At 42.4% G+C, this 15,901-nt stretch overlaps 1 long non-coding RNA gene across 1 annotated transcript; it reads left to right on the forward strand.

Moving 5' to 3' along the window:
- Positions 1–4,626: 4,626 nt before the first annotated feature.
- Positions 4,627–6,451, forward strand: LOC311028790. The gene is made up of 4 exons (XR_014598794.1): positions 4,627–4,695; positions 4,983–5,087; positions 5,290–5,375; positions 6,022–6,451. It is a non-coding gene; the product is annotated as an uncharacterized lncRNA (long non-coding RNA).
- Positions 6,452–15,901: the final 9,450 nt, after the last annotated feature.

The following is a 15,901-nucleotide window of genomic DNA, read 5'->3' on the forward strand; positions in this document are numbered from 1 at the left end:
TGTGACCTGAACATTAGCGGTTGTGGTATTACTATGCCTCTGCATGCTCACTGTAAGTGGCCCTTGATGCCTCATATCCTGTCAATGTCGTGGTTTCCTTCTTCCCATGTTTGTAGGTGTGTCGTTTCACTTCTCCGGCTGTTTGTCACATCGTGGGCGAAAGTTTCTCAAGTCGTCTTTCATTTCATGAAGAATTCAAAATGAGTGTAGTGCTAGTTTTAATTGAAGTTAACCAGGATATCGGCTGTTAAGTCAAACTGAAATTAGCCTTCGCTAAGCCCCGCCCCTTGAATACAGACTGGCCAATCATAGCGTAGCTTTGGCCAGCTCCGCCCAGGGTCCGACAACTATCTGGCTCTGCTCCACACAGGCATGCAATCGTTTGTCATTTCCAGGCTGGTTTTGTGGATTTCAAGGTAGTCGAGGTTAAAGGGCACGCGACGTAAAAACCTGTGGCGTTAAATAAGCAACGCATGTTAGCTAGCGTACGCACTTCTATGCTACGCTAGCTGCTGAAGGTGTACTGAATGTCTTTTTCCTGATTGTAACTGTGCATAAAGACCTACCAGGCTTTACAGGAGTTGGAACATCCTGGATATATCCAACACATATTGTAGACAAGATTGACTGTTGCTTTGTTGTGCTGTTAAGTTGTAGCTTCTTTCCTCCAAAAGCTAGGCAGTTAGCTTGACTACGTAGCTTGCTATGATAAAGGCATAAGCCAGCAACCATTTCTCCCATGCAGAAGCTTTTCCCACAATGTGGCAAATATCTAATGAATTGAAATAAAAGCTTAGAGTGCTGTCCTGAAAAATGTTTTACGTTGGTCATTTCCCTACCCAACAAACGGCTTTGTTTTGCCTTGACACTATTTTGGCTGAAACCAGTCCACATTAGCTTGTTATTTTGCATCTAGCAGCAAATAATGGGTTCAAAACCTTTTGAAAATCAGTGTAGTACAGCATATGTTGTGGCACATGATGCTTTAAATCGTTTCTGGGGGATGGAAAAGGCCTGAAATCAGTCACCTGAAGTACACCGGTGTTGGTACTGATCTTAAACTTTCCCTACTTCTGTTTTATTTTCCTGCTATGCTTCACTTTGGTTCCTCTCTACATGATCTTTATCCTACTACTGCTTTGATGAACAAACACAGGGTAACCCTATCTATTAACTAATCTTGTAATCATCATTTTTAGGTAATAAAGCCCCTACAAGTCCATATAAGGTGCTATTAACATTACTAGCCAGGACAACCCCTTATTAAGGTTAATAAATCCTTTATTATGCACACATTTTTGGGCATTTTTCTGCCTTTATAAAAATACAACTGAAGACGACATTCAGGAAAGAGCTTCAGAGGCCAGATTCAAGCGCTGGACTTGGTCCCCACTTTAGCACCCCAGCTAGGTGGCTAGATGCATGTATTGAGTGGTGAAGCCCAAAATCTAACTTTAAGACCACTCCTTAAATCTAAAACTCAATTTAAAAAAAATGTTTTAAATAATTTCCACGTAAATGGTAGCCAGATGCCACGGCTCAGTATTTGGCAGGTTGAACGTCACCCTGACCAATCACCCAGGTTCTCACAGAAGAGACCAGTTCTGATCCGTAGCCCATTCTACCATTTCATGGGCTCTTGTGTGGGTTCAGTCAGATTACTTTCCTGTAGCAATTTAAGTGTGAACATTCTAAGTTACATGTGTAGTGGTAGTATAATGCGTTGGTGGGTGGGTGTATGTGAAGAAATTAATGATGAAAAAATGACAAAATATTGTACCTTCTCATTTACATGATACAATAAAAACACAAAAAGAACCATATAGTGATAGATGTCATATAATGCAATACAAAACATGAGTGTTAATATTTTAAAATGGGTCCATGTATGGACTTCACCTGGCAAAGTTTTGATGCAGCTTGTACAGGTTGAAACTGAAATACTCGTTGCTATGGAAACAGCTCCAGACACAATTTAAACCTACAGTCGATGATCAGAGAACAGTTTTTCACATCATCCATGAAATCAAAGAAAAAATATTCTTTGCACTTACTTTATATATTTGTTCTTTTTAAGTATCTTTTTATTGAGCGGTTGTTTTCCACATTACATCATTATATTTCAGAGCTCTACTTTATTTTCATGGTGTTTAACTGCGCCTGTAGCGTTGGGGTACTCACTTTATATTTTAAGGAGCTTTCAGCTGGACGTCTTGGTGTTCATCAGCTGATAGAGAATGCTCATTTGTCTGAGAACAACAGACCAAAACCACAGGGTAAAGGGCAAAGGTCTTCAACCAGGAGTTACCAGGAGGACCAGAGAAGGAGTCATCATCTCCACCCATATTATAAGAATTATGTGTTTGAATCTATGATCATGAAGGTTCATCAAGTTCAACCAGGATGATGATATTCTCTTTCGTTGATATTTTGTAATATATAAATTGACTGCAGCCTCCCTCTAGTGACACTACATATCACTAAACAGCAATACCTCCAGCGACCACTAGATGGAAGCAACAGTATCCATATTGGAGGCCATATGGAGGATGTGATCATAATAAAAAGTTTGAATATATTTTCCTTTGAGGTAAAAATTAATTCAAAAATCAAAAAGTCTTGATGGTTTTAGTATTTAAATAGCTGCACTTTTTGTTTTGGGATCACAACACGTTTTTATCGGTTTATTGCTACAACAAGTAATAATGACATAAAGCAAATAAATACTGTACAGAAAGTCACTAGTTGAATGTCGATGGCAACTGTAAAATCCAGATATACCGGCAGTATGCTGTAGCTGTGTGACCTGGTTATTTCAATATGGGGAGGTTCTAAAAGAGTTCACAAATGCAACGATGATTTTCATTGTTTGTGTTTTTTGAGTCAAACAGGAGATGCTGAGAAAACACATTTAGCTTCCAGTAAAAGTCTATTTCTGTCTTTTCCTTCACTGCAGGAAGCCGGCTCCACTTATCCCTCAGTTCTGTTTTAGTTTGCTGGAAGACGGAAACTCGACAGAGCTCTGTATTTATGTGCTGGGAGCTGTTCTGTACGACTGCAGACCACTTTTGTTAGCAGCTGTAGTGCTTGTGCTCAGCGGCACGCCAGCAGGAGCTGCTTTTTCTGAGAACTCAACAACTCGTCTTGGGATTCAACCCATCCATCCATCCATTTTCTACCGCTTATCCTGTATTCAGGGTCGCGGGGGGGATGGAGTCGATCCCAGCTGTTATTGGGCGAAGGCAGTGTACACCCTGGACAGGTAACCAGTCTATCACAGGGAGACATGTAGAGACAGACAGGTAACCAGTCTATCACAGGGAGACATGTAGAGACAGACAGGTAACCAGTCTATCACAGGGAGACATGTAGAGACAGACAGGTAACCAGTCTATCACAGGGAGACATGAGACAGACAGGTAACCAGTCTATCACAGGCTGACATGTAGAGACAGACAGGTAACCAGTCTATCACAGGGAGACATGTAGAGACAGACAGGTAACCAGTCTATCACAGGGAGACATGAGACAGACAGGTAACCAGTCTATCACAGGGAGACATGTAGAGACAGACAGGTAACCAGTCTATCACAGGGAGACATGAGACAGACAGGTAACCAGTCTATCACAGGGCTGACATGTAGAGACAGACAGGTAACCAGTCTATCACAGGCTGACATGTAGAGACAGACAGGTAACCAGTCTATCACAGGACTGACATGTAGAGACAGACAGGTAACCAGTCTATCACAGGGCTGACATATAGAGACAGACAGGTAACCAGTCTATCACAGGGAGACATGTAGAGACAGACAGGTAACCAGTCTATCACAGGACTGACATGTAGAGACAGACAACATTCACACTCACATTCACACCTACGGGCAATTTAGAGTTGTAGTAGTTGAAGTCATTACATTTACTACGGTAATGTGTGCACGCTGTACGAGTAATACGGTACCTGTTGTGACCACCGGGGTGCTCTGCGCATCTACTAGGCAGTTACCAAGTAAAGAACGCAATAGACTTGTACTCCGTCTCCGTGTGTCATTCTTGCACTCAAAACACTACAATGGCGACGAGGAAATGAAGTGAATCCACATCGTGATGCATATGGGAGATGTCGGATGAGTAGAACTTCTCCTAAAAGTGTGTTTTCACCTGTTTTTTGGTTCGGAAGAAACTGAAAGTGCTGGCGGCTGAAACTACGGTGGGGTGTCAGGCCAAATACAAAAGCCACAACACAAATACAAAAGCCACGACACAAATACAAAAGCCACAACACAAATACAAAAGCTACAACACAAATACAAAAGCTACAACACATACAAAAGCCACAACACAAATACAAAAGCTACAACACAAATACAAAAGCCACAACACAAATACAAAAGCCACAACACAAATACAAAAGCTACAACACAAATACAAAAGCTACAACACAAATACAAAAGCCACAACACAAATACAAAAGCCACAACACAAATACAAAAGCTACAACACAAATACAAAAGCCGCAACACAAATACAAAAGCTACAGCACAAATACAAAAGCCAAAACGTAAGTGACCTTAAACACGGATAAACTCAACTTCCCAAAATGCATTGCGGCTCGTCTGACTGCTGAAAAGTTCTGGATAATGGCGGACGATTGCGGTGATTCTGGCAACAGTCAGCAACAAACCGCGTACACATGTAAGTATACTGTAACATGATTTTATGTTTCCAGCTGACTTTTAAATCGTATTGATAATGAACGTTACTTTATTGTTGTTGGAATTGTACGTTAACGTACGAATCGAAGGTCCTGCTAGCCGGCTAGCCTACTGACGCTAATTTACCATAGAGGTTAGTGAGCTTAAGCGAAGCGGCAAATGTGCCGTTTTTACCGACGTTAACTAAAAAGATAGTGCTTATGTTAAAACGTGGTGATATATTAACTAACGGTGGTAAATAACACGGCGCATCGTTGTTCGTTAAAGGGACGGATGCACACACCGAGCGCCTCATCCGGTGGAGGGAACGATAAGGAGAAGTTCACCGGCAGGCGGAATGCTGCTCTGAGACGCTTCACTTAAGAAAATGTGGTATTAAATGTTATAATTCTCATATGCAGGGCTTAAGTACTACTGTTGCATATTTAGCTACTCAATGATATAAGGTTGAACACCAGCGTATATAGACGGGAGATGTCCTGCTCTCCTGAGATGTCTACATGAAACGTTCTGTTAAACAGCAAGAAATCATCAATGAGCTGTAACACTTTTCTACGTGCTCTTCTTCATATAGGATGTTTATTGGAGAACATTAGATGGAGGGAAGGTGGAGCCGGATGAGCTAAGAAGAAGTGGGAGACCTTCAAGCAGAAATACAAGGTGAGTTGTAATCAGTTTAAAGTATTGAACTCTACATGCTTGATGTGAAGCATAAAAGAAACCAGATGAAGTTGTCTTTCTTATAAATAACCAGGCAAAGTCAGTGCTGGGTTATATCTACAATGTGTTAAAACATCAGAGTCCATTAAGTTGATCCCATGTGGAACAGTATTACAGTACATATTATAATATATGACTAGTGGTGAATAGCTGAATCATGATTATGAGAAGTGTTTGTATGTATGTATATGTTGTTTATAGGAACTGAAGATGTCAGCACTGAGGGAGGAGAGGTCACTGCTGCACACTGGAAGTGTTTGTTGTCATGGATGAGGTGATGGAGCAAAGACCTGCTATTACCCCAGTACACCCCATCTCCTCAGCCATGATGCCACCCACTGCAGCAGGGTCTCTCCTCCAGAGCAGGAGGGAAATAGACCTGCAGGCCTAAAACATGAGTCAACAATCATATATATATATTCAGATATTTATTATTTAGATTTGTACAGACCATCAGATATATCCCTAAAACATTTAACAGGAAACATTTGTCTGTAAGAACTTCTACCGTGTGGTATTACTTATAAACTGCACTACTGATAAACAAAAATAAAACCTCAACAATAATCATGTTCCTGCAACACAGGGATCTGGACATTTGGAGCAGACACTGCAGCTACGAGCCTCTGAGGATGTCCCAGGACTGCTGGAGACTCTGAGGATGTCCCAGGACTGCTGGAGACTCTGAGGATGTACCAGGACTGCTGGAGACTCTGAGGATGTACCAGGACTGCTGAAGTGGCTTGTTGGCTTTGTTGCAGTCACCCCCATCAAATATCGACATGGAACCCATCTGTTTTTTTTTTTCTTCAAGTTTTATTGATCACATGTTTTGTAAAAAAAACGCATTCTTTACATACAGTGAAATTAAAAGGGGTAAAGCAATCTGTCTGTCACTGCAAAAAAAACTAAGACTTTTATAAATAGTAATGTATTAAAAAAAAAAACAGGCATCTACCTAAGGTGATGCTAGAGAAATAGTTGATAAAAAAAGTATAGTATAAAAAATGACTTAAAAGTGCAGGTGTTTTTTTTTTGTGTGTGTGTGTTTTTTTAAGTGCATAAAGTTGCAATTAAAGTCCATCATGGTTGAGAAGTCTGATGCCTGCAGGAAAAAGCTCTTCCTCAGTGTCTGTCCTGGCCTTTATGCAGCGTTGGCGTCTGCCCGACTGCAGCAGGGTAAAGAGTCCAGCATTTGGGTGAGAGGCGTCAGGCCCGATTTTCCTGGCTCTCAGCCTCACCCTCTTGCTGTACATTTCCTCCAGCGTGGTGAGGGATGCCTTGATACCCTCTGCAATGCAGCTCGGTCCCGTGCAGTGCAGCTTCCATAGCAGGCTGAGGTACAACCTGTGAGGATGCTCTCAATGGCTGCGGAGTAGAAGGTCCTCAGGATGGAGGGGGAGACCTTAAACTTCCTCAGCCACCGGAGAAAGAATGTAAACTATATATAAGGTATGTTCTGTTAGTAAGCAGTAGACGAGGTTCTCTTTGGAACACCTTGAAAGACGGAGGTCCTTCCTTAAATCCCCTCCCCCAGCGGGGGAACATGAGTATTGACCTGCAGTACAGCCCTCTGGCACCAACCTGTAACAGAAAACACAAGATATTACATTTATTCTGAATGTTTTCCTGTTAATTTGTTGATGAACAGTACTTATTTCTTATCATACACATATTGCAACCCGTATATATAACATGGATTATTTGTCTAATAAATTGTTCACTAATAGTGAATATTATAATAATATAATATCCCACCAAACTCATACATGATATGAAAACGGCTTATATTAACCAACATGTCTGTTGATTTTGTTTACGCATGCATATGCCTGTCTATTGATAATCAAATAACTTATTTAAACCAGATAAGTGATATTACTTGCTTCAGAGGGAAATCCAAATTCCATGTATGTGAATAATGTAGCTCCTCCGACGGCCGATTGCCTCCGTCGTCTCCGCGGTGAAGGTGCTGGTGTTCCGTGGTCAGAGGAATAATACAATCTATGAAAATTAATGATCGATAAAAGCTGCTTAATAGTCGCGATATATGGCGAGGGAAAGCAGCTACTCGGGTAAGAGGAAGAAAGCGAAACCGTGAGAGCGCGCATAAAAATGGTAGAAAACATTTGACAATAATACAAAAATATTTTTGAAATATTGAATTAAGTGTAATACTAATTATGCTTTATATTTTGATAAGTAATGTCCATTAAACGGGAGCTAGAACTGAAATCGATTCAGTTATGTGAGAGTAGATGAGGACGAGATGTCAATAAAGTTAAAAAAAAAAAAATGTAGTATGAGATGTGTTTGAGGTCACTTCCATTGTGGCTTTTGTATTTGTGTTGCGACTTTTGTATTTGTGTTGTGGCTTTTGTATTTGTGTTGCGACTTTTGTATTTGTGTTGCGGCTTTTGTATTTGTGTTGCGGCTTTTGTATTTCGCCTGACACCTCTGGGCCACCGTATGAAACGGCAAGGAACATCCATCCATCCATCCATTGTCTACCGCTTATCCTGTATTCAGGGTCACGGGGGGGCTGGAGCCAATCCCAGCTGTCATTGGGCGAAGGCAGGGTACACCCTGGACAGGACGCCAGTCTATCACAGGGCCAACATGTAGAGACAGACAACCATTCACGCTCACATTCACACCTACGGGCAATTTAGAGTCATCAATTAACCTATCCCCATCCTGCATGTCTTTGGACTGTGGGAGGAAGCCGGAGAACCCGGAGAGAACCCACGCTTACACGGGGAGAACATGCAAACTCCACACAGAAGGAACCCGGGCCGACCCGGGAATCGAACCCAGGACCCTCTTGCTGTGAGGCGAGAGTGCTACCCACTACCCCACCGTGCAGCCACGGCAAGGAACAGTGTTTTTTTTAAAAAGAAGCGCAAGAGCGCCCTCCTGTGGTGAGTGACTGTAACGGCAGAAGAAAATCGGTGCAGAGGAAATAGAAAAAAACAACAACAAACAAACAAAGAAACGACCGGAGATTAACTGAAAAAGGAAGCCAACAGAAGAAATGGTAAAGGCCATGAAATTATAACTTCTAAAGGAAACAACTGTAAAAATGGCGTATATTGGAAAAGTTCCAGAATTTGACAGAACAAAAGAAGATTTTGATTCATATTTGGAGCGGTTTGAAAGATGGCTGGCAGCAAATGAAATTGATCAAGAGAAGACAGCTGATGTATTCATAAGTGTGCTGGGTCCAGCAGAGTATGGACTTCTGAAAAATCTGATTGCACCGCAAAAAGTGACGGATGTGGACTATGCCGACCTCACGAAAGCTCTGTCACTGCATTTCAAGCCCAAGCCTATTCTGATTGCAGAACGCTTCAGGTTTTACAAAAGACAGCAACGACAAGATGAAACCGTCTCTGAATATATCCTTGCACTAAAAACATTGGCAAGCACTTGTGAATTTGGATAATTTCTGAATGATGCCCTCAGGGATCAGTTTGTTTGTGGCCTCTCAGGGGAACAGTATCACAAGAGACTACTATCGGAGAAAGACCTGACGTTCACAAAGGCCTGTGACATTGCACTTGCTTTAGAATTGGCCTACAGAGACACAAAAGAATTGAGAGAACATAATGAGAAGCCAAAAGGTGCAGTTAACAAAGTGTTAAATTCTTCAAGTGACAGACGCTATTACAAGAAAGGTCAAGGTTCACGTTACAACCGGCAGGATGATTCAAGAGGGAAACAAGGATCTTCAGACAAAAGACAGAAGTGCTATAGATGTGGCAAAGATAACCATCAGCCAACTGAATGCTACTATCGCACTGAAACATGCCATGGATGTGGAAAAGTTGGACACTTGAAAAGAGTCTGCAAGAAGATAAAACAGAGTGACAAGGCACAAATGGTGACAGCAACCAGAGACACAGATGACTCAGAGTATGGCAACGATGACGCACTGGACCTGTTTACAGTGTACACTGCACAAGGAAAGAAAAATGGCATTTTCGTCACCATGGAGTTATCTGGGAAACAAGTGCACATGCAGGTAGATACGGGTGCCTCGGTATCTTTGATTCCAGAGTCCCTCTATCAGGAACAACTGAAGAACTGCCCACTGGAGCCAGTTGCCATTCACCTGTCATCATACACAGGAGACACCATACCTGTGCTGGGAAAGATCCTGGTGCCTGTGAAGTATGGGGAACAAGAGTGGGAGCTGCCACTTGTGGTGGTTAAAGGTAGTAAACCGCCATTACTGGGAAGGAATCGGCTGCAGAAGATAAAGCTGAATTGGGGGAAGATCTTCAGTTTGCAGAGAAATAATCCACTGACACTCAAGGACACGCTGGAAAAGCACAAATATTTGTTTACAGATGGATATGGAAAGATTAAAGACTTCAGAGCAAAGATTAGAGTGCAGAGTGACGCCAAGCCAATCTTCCACAAGCCACGACCTGTACCTTATGCATTGAGGGAAGCAGTGGAAAAAGAACTTGAGCGCTTACAGAGGAACGGAATTATTTCTCAAGTAAAAAGGAGTGATTGGGCTGCACCTATCGTCGTAGTGCCAAAGAAAGACAAAACTGTGAGATTGTGTGGCGACTACAAAGTGACTGTGAATAGATGCATACTCCCGGAGGAATATCCTCTACCAAATGCTGAGGACTTGTTTGCTACTCTGGCTGGAGGAACAGTCTTCAGTAAAATCGACCTGTCCTTTGCTTATCAACAGTTGCAGCTTGATCCAGAATCAGAGCAGTACCTCATTATAAACACACACAAAGGCCTCTTCAGATACCACCGCCTAGCCTATGGTGTTTCAACAGCTCCATCAGTGTTTCAATACACAATGGACCAGATTCTTCAGGGCATGGAGAATGTTGCGTGCTTCATGGATGACATTCTTGTTTCTGCACCTACAAAAGAAAAACACTTGGCAATATTAGATGAAGTCATGGAAAGACTGGAAAAGCAAGGAATCAAGATCAAGCAATCAAAGTGTGCATTCCTGCAAGACTCAGTGGAGTACCTTGGGTACAGAATTGATGCACAGGGACTTCACCCAACAGCAGACAAGGTAGAAGCCATAGTAAATGCACCAGCTCCACAGAATGTTACAGAGTTGAGATCATTTCTGGGACTGCTCAACTATTATGGGAAGTTTGTGGCAAATCTGTCTACATTACTGCATCCGCTTCACCAGCTGCTAAATGCAGACACACCGTGGAAATGGTCCCAGCAATGTGAAGAGGCATTCAAGGCCTGCAAACAGCATCTTCTGAACAGTAAGTGTCTTGCACACTACGATCCAGAGAAGCCACTTAGGCTTGCATGTGACGCCAGTCCATACGGTGTGGGTGCAGTAATTTCACATGTGCTACCCTCTGGTGAAGAGCAACCTATCGCTTTTGCCTCCAGGACTCTTTCATCAAGTGAGCGAAATTATGCTCAAATTGAAAAAGAAGCATTGAGCATAATATTCGGCGTCAAGAAATTCCATAAGTACCTTTATGGAAGGAAGTTTGTGCTTTTGACTGACCACAAACCACTTCTGACCATACTTTGCCCTAAATCAGCTGTTCCAACTCTTGCTGCACTCTGCATGCAACGCTGGGGTTTAATCTTACTGGCATATGATTATGACATTCAGTACAGACGTTCCAGTGACCATGCCAATGCTGATGCATTGTCACGTCTTCCATGCCAGCATGACACTGATGAAAGCACTGATGACAGTGAAGTGTTCTGTATGTCACACATCGATGAGTTGCCTGTCTCAGCCAAAGACATTGCAGAAGAGACAAGACATGACCCACTCCTCTCTAAAGTCCTGGATCTGACATTGTCAGGATGGCCAAAGTTTGTGCCCAATCCAGAGTTCAAACCATTTTGCATGAGGAAGGACCAGCTCTCTTCAGACCAGGGATGTGTTCTCTGGGGGTCAAGGGTCATCATACCACCGAAATTCAGGCGGCGTCTGTTGTCAGATATGCATGATGGACATCCAGGAATAACACGAATAAAGGCTTTAGCCCGAAGCTTCCTGTGGTGGCCAGGCCTAGATGAAGAGATAGAAAACTATGTGAGTCAGTGTGCAGTTTGTGAGACCACACTGAACAGACCTGCGGCAGCGCCTCTCCATCCTTGGTCATGGGCCACAGCACCCTGGGAACGGATTCATGTGGACTTTGCTGAAATTAACAAGCAGCACTACCTGGTGGTAGTTGATGTTTATTCAAAATGGCTAGAAGTCCTGCCTACACAGCTCACAACAGCAGAGAAGACTACACATCTTCTCAGGAACCTGTTTGCATCATATGGACTGCCAAAGGTGCTCGTGTCTGACAACGGCCCTCCTTTTACATCAACAGAGTTTGAACAGTTTCTCAAGAAGAATGGAGTTCGCCATGTTCTCACACCACCTTACCATCCTGCTTCTAATGGAGCAGCGGAACGAGCTGTGCAGACATTCAAGAAAGCCTGGACTCGACTGGAAGCTCAGTCTGTGTCACCACATCAACGGCTTGCTCGGTTCCTGTTCACATATAGAAACACCCCTCACACAGTGACTGAACGCACCCCAGCTGAACTGTTCCTGAAAAGACAACCACGCACTCGCCTGTCATTGTTGAAGCCGGACATGTCTGAAGTTGTGGTCAAACATCAGTTACAGCAGAAGAAGGCTCATGACAAGCGGGCAAAGCCTCTCCGGATGTTTACTCTGGGAGAGAGGGTGTTGGTTCGAGATTTCAGACATCCTAAGAAACTGTGGATTGCAGGGAAAATTTTGAAACAAAGAGGACCTCTGACCTATGATGTGCAAATAGGTCAACGTCAAGTCAAGGTGCATGTAGATCACCTTCGTGCATCTAAAGCTTCAACACCTCCAAGCAGAACGGATGACAGTGATTTCCCGGATTACTCAGCAAATTCTGAGGAACAAGCAGAAATCACAGAGCCAGAAGATGCAGCTGCTCATCCACCTCAGGAAGCTCAACCTGAGCGGCGTTATCCTGAAAGGCAGCGAACGGCACCAAAAAGACTGAATCTCTAAATGTTCAAGTAGAGATAGTGAGTTATAAGTTTCGCAATTGTGTTCAGACTGCCTACTGTTAATGATTATAAGTTAGGGGTATTTTACTATAAGTTGAGCCCTTCATATAATGTTCAGAGAATGGTCATTGCAATGTGGGATGTAGTTTGGTTATCTAGGTTATCATCTAGGGGGAAGGAGTGTAGTAGTTGAAGTCATTACATTTACTACGGTAATGTGTGCACGCTGTACGAGTAATACGGTACCTGTTGTGACCACCGGGGTGCTCTGCGCATCTACTAGGAAGTTACCAAGTAAAGAACGCAATAGACTTGTACTCCGTCTCCGTGTGTCATTCTTGCACTCAAAACACTACAAGAGTCATCATTGAACCTATCCCCATCCTGCATATCTTTGGACTGTCGGAGGAAGCTGGAGAACCCAGATAGAACCCACGCTCACACGGGGACTCGAACCCGACCCGGGAATTGAACCCTGGACCCTCTCACTGTGAGGCGACAGTGCTACCCACTACACCACCAGACTGTAAAAAGTGAACATAGTTCCACGTGGTCTGTTGACTAGGTTATGAGGATTAGATTCAACTTAATTGTGGTTGTGCAGATTACAGAGACGACAAAATGCAGTTAGCGTCTAACCAGAAAAAAGTAGAAAGTGCAAAGTCAGCAGTATAGACACGCTTAGAGCAGAAGCATTGAGTTTGGCATTTTAGCCATCACCATCTTGGATTTTTGCAACCAGTGAAGGAAGTGACCATATTTGGACTGTGGAGGAGCGACGGGTGGATCTGAAGAACACAAGCAGCAGAGCAGCACCCTTTCTGGATCTGGATCAATCTGCAATTCAAGGTCAACTTTACAGCTACATGTTAAAGTCATCTTAGTAGCTAACTGCATTGGTAGTGTGGTAGCGACCTGTCAATCAGCAGGTAGCCCCGCCCCTAAAGCATCCCCTGCTTTCTGGTCTGTTGGACTCTAAATGGACCATAATGTACTAAATGAACATCATGCTGGATTGAAGAAGACTTGAAACTAGAGATTGAGACCATAAACTCATGTTTACAATGTTTACTGAGATAAAACATCAAGAGAGAAGAAGACTCATTTTCTCTTCCATGCAACCAGACCTACACTGTATACAGTAATTGCAACCAGAAAGGTCGCCCCCTGATGGCCAACAAAGAGAATGCAAGTTAGTGGCACTTCATTCAGCATTAAATTTTCCACTTGATTCAAGATGGTGAACATCCAAAAGTGTGTGTGTGTGTGTGTGTGTGTGTGTGTGTGTGTGCGTGCGTGCGCACACACACTTTCTCTGAGAGACCCATGTGTCAGTAGGAGTGATGTTGCCAGGCAGCCGTGAAGACACAGATCCATTAAAACCCAAAGTGTCCTCTTAAATCTCACCGTACAAAGACGCTGGCAGGTAATGTGTGTCACTAATTCAGCAACACTTCACGGTGCAGAGTCACTAACTAAACCTGACACCAATTACCCTCCAGCGTCATGGAGCTCCGTCTTGGTCTCAGCTCCAAAAGCTGTAATACCTGAGAACCCAACACTTTCAAATGAGGTGCAGCTGATCATACGTATCAAATCATATATAATACTGTGTAAAACACCAGGCTGCTTCACTGTTCATTCAGACGCACAAAGGAAACTACTGACTGTTTATATTCATTTTAAGCTGTTATGTGTAGAGTTTTATAATTATAGCATCTCAAATTATTGATGGGTTTTGAAATAAGAAATAACCCTTGTAAAAAGATGTATCAATAATTATTTATATTAAATAGATGATCATTTATAGCCAAATTGAGGCCCTGTGATAGACTGGCGTCCTGTCCAGGGTGTACCCTGCCTTCGCCCAATGACAGCTGGGATCGGCTCCAGCCCCCCCGCGACCCTGAATACAGGATAAGTGGTAGACAATTGATGGATGGATGGATTTATAGCCAAATTGAATTTAATTTTGGGAAAAATCCAACCAGCATTTTCGTCGAGGGAACCAGTGCGACGCTAACTTCCTGTTGGCCGACAAAAATGTGTGTAAATGAACGTTCCCAAACCATTTTTACTCCCATTTTCAAATCTAATACGTTATAATAAATCAAAACCTCAATTTATGCATGTGTTTGTATTGAAAACATGCACGTTAAATACTTAGGAAACGAGAGGGAGGTCATTTTGTCTCCTCAGTAAAACAAGCTTTTCATATTAGATTCAATGTTACTGCACTAACGTTGAATACAAGACTCTGGAAGAAATTCCATTTGATTTGGCGACCCCGTTAAAACGAGCCACATCTGTTCTGGAGCCGCTCTTTGGGAATGATGATGTTGACTAATAACACAGTTGCGTTACTACATTCCATACAAACGAGGTCATTGTGCAGTTTGAATGTTTCCACACTTCCCCAGCAGCAGCACACTGAGCTCCAGACATCAGCAGCAAACATCCAGGGATGACGCTGCAGAGCGAGGAGAAACAATAAAACCAAAGTGGGATTGAATCAGCTCGACACCGAACACACAGTCGATGGAGCTGAAGACCAGAAATAATGGATGGGAGGACAACATGACCTGTCATGTGTTCTGGGTTTAATCATACTCAGAGTATGATATGGAACATAATCTGGTTATTGCTGAACATTATCCAGATGAATGATCATTACAAGTGTCTTTGCGTCCTCCGCATATCAGACAGTCTGATTGCGTGCTGAGGTGCAGTTATAGCGGTCCTCAACACATCTTATGATCCAACATTTCTATATTTTAATTGGATTGTTGACATTTGGATTTGTCAGAAATTAGATATGTGGTTCAGCAGAGTAGCTACTATATTAATATGCAAAATGTAATTGATGTAAAATACATTTTAAATCATATTGAAATAAAAGTACAAAAGTATTAACAGCCAAGTGAAAGTACAAAAGTACTGAGTGTTGGTTCGTACTGAGGCATCAGTGTTGGAGCAGCATGCAGGTGCTGATGGTTCCCAACCTCGGGGTCGAGTCCTTGGAAAGATAAATGTGAGGCTTTGTGTGATGATTAATGGGAGAAGATAGGAGGAAAACAAAGCTCTGCAGCATATATCTTTTTCATAATCTTAGAATAATCTGATAATTTTACATATTTGGGCCTCAAACTGATATTTCAATGAAAACACAACGTATATATATTTGTTTTTGTTTGTTGAACTTTATTTATATTGCAACGGAGTTTGCAATGACAAAATAAAGCAAAACCCAGATAGGCGATATAACAACAGGACCATACAATAAAACAACAACAAAAAAACACCCAAACAATTACAATATAATCAATGAACAATACAATCAGAGCAAAAGTAAATACAAATCAATAGCTAAATAAAAGCAGCAGTGAAACAAGGACTCACATGAAAGCCAGTCTGTAAAACTGGCTTTTAGGAAG

This window comes from Eutrigla gurnardus (genome assembly GCF_963514095.1).
Source record: "Eutrigla gurnardus genome assembly, chromosome: 18".
Taxonomy (NCBI): domain Eukaryota; kingdom Metazoa; phylum Chordata; class Actinopteri; order Perciformes; family Triglidae; genus Eutrigla; species Eutrigla gurnardus.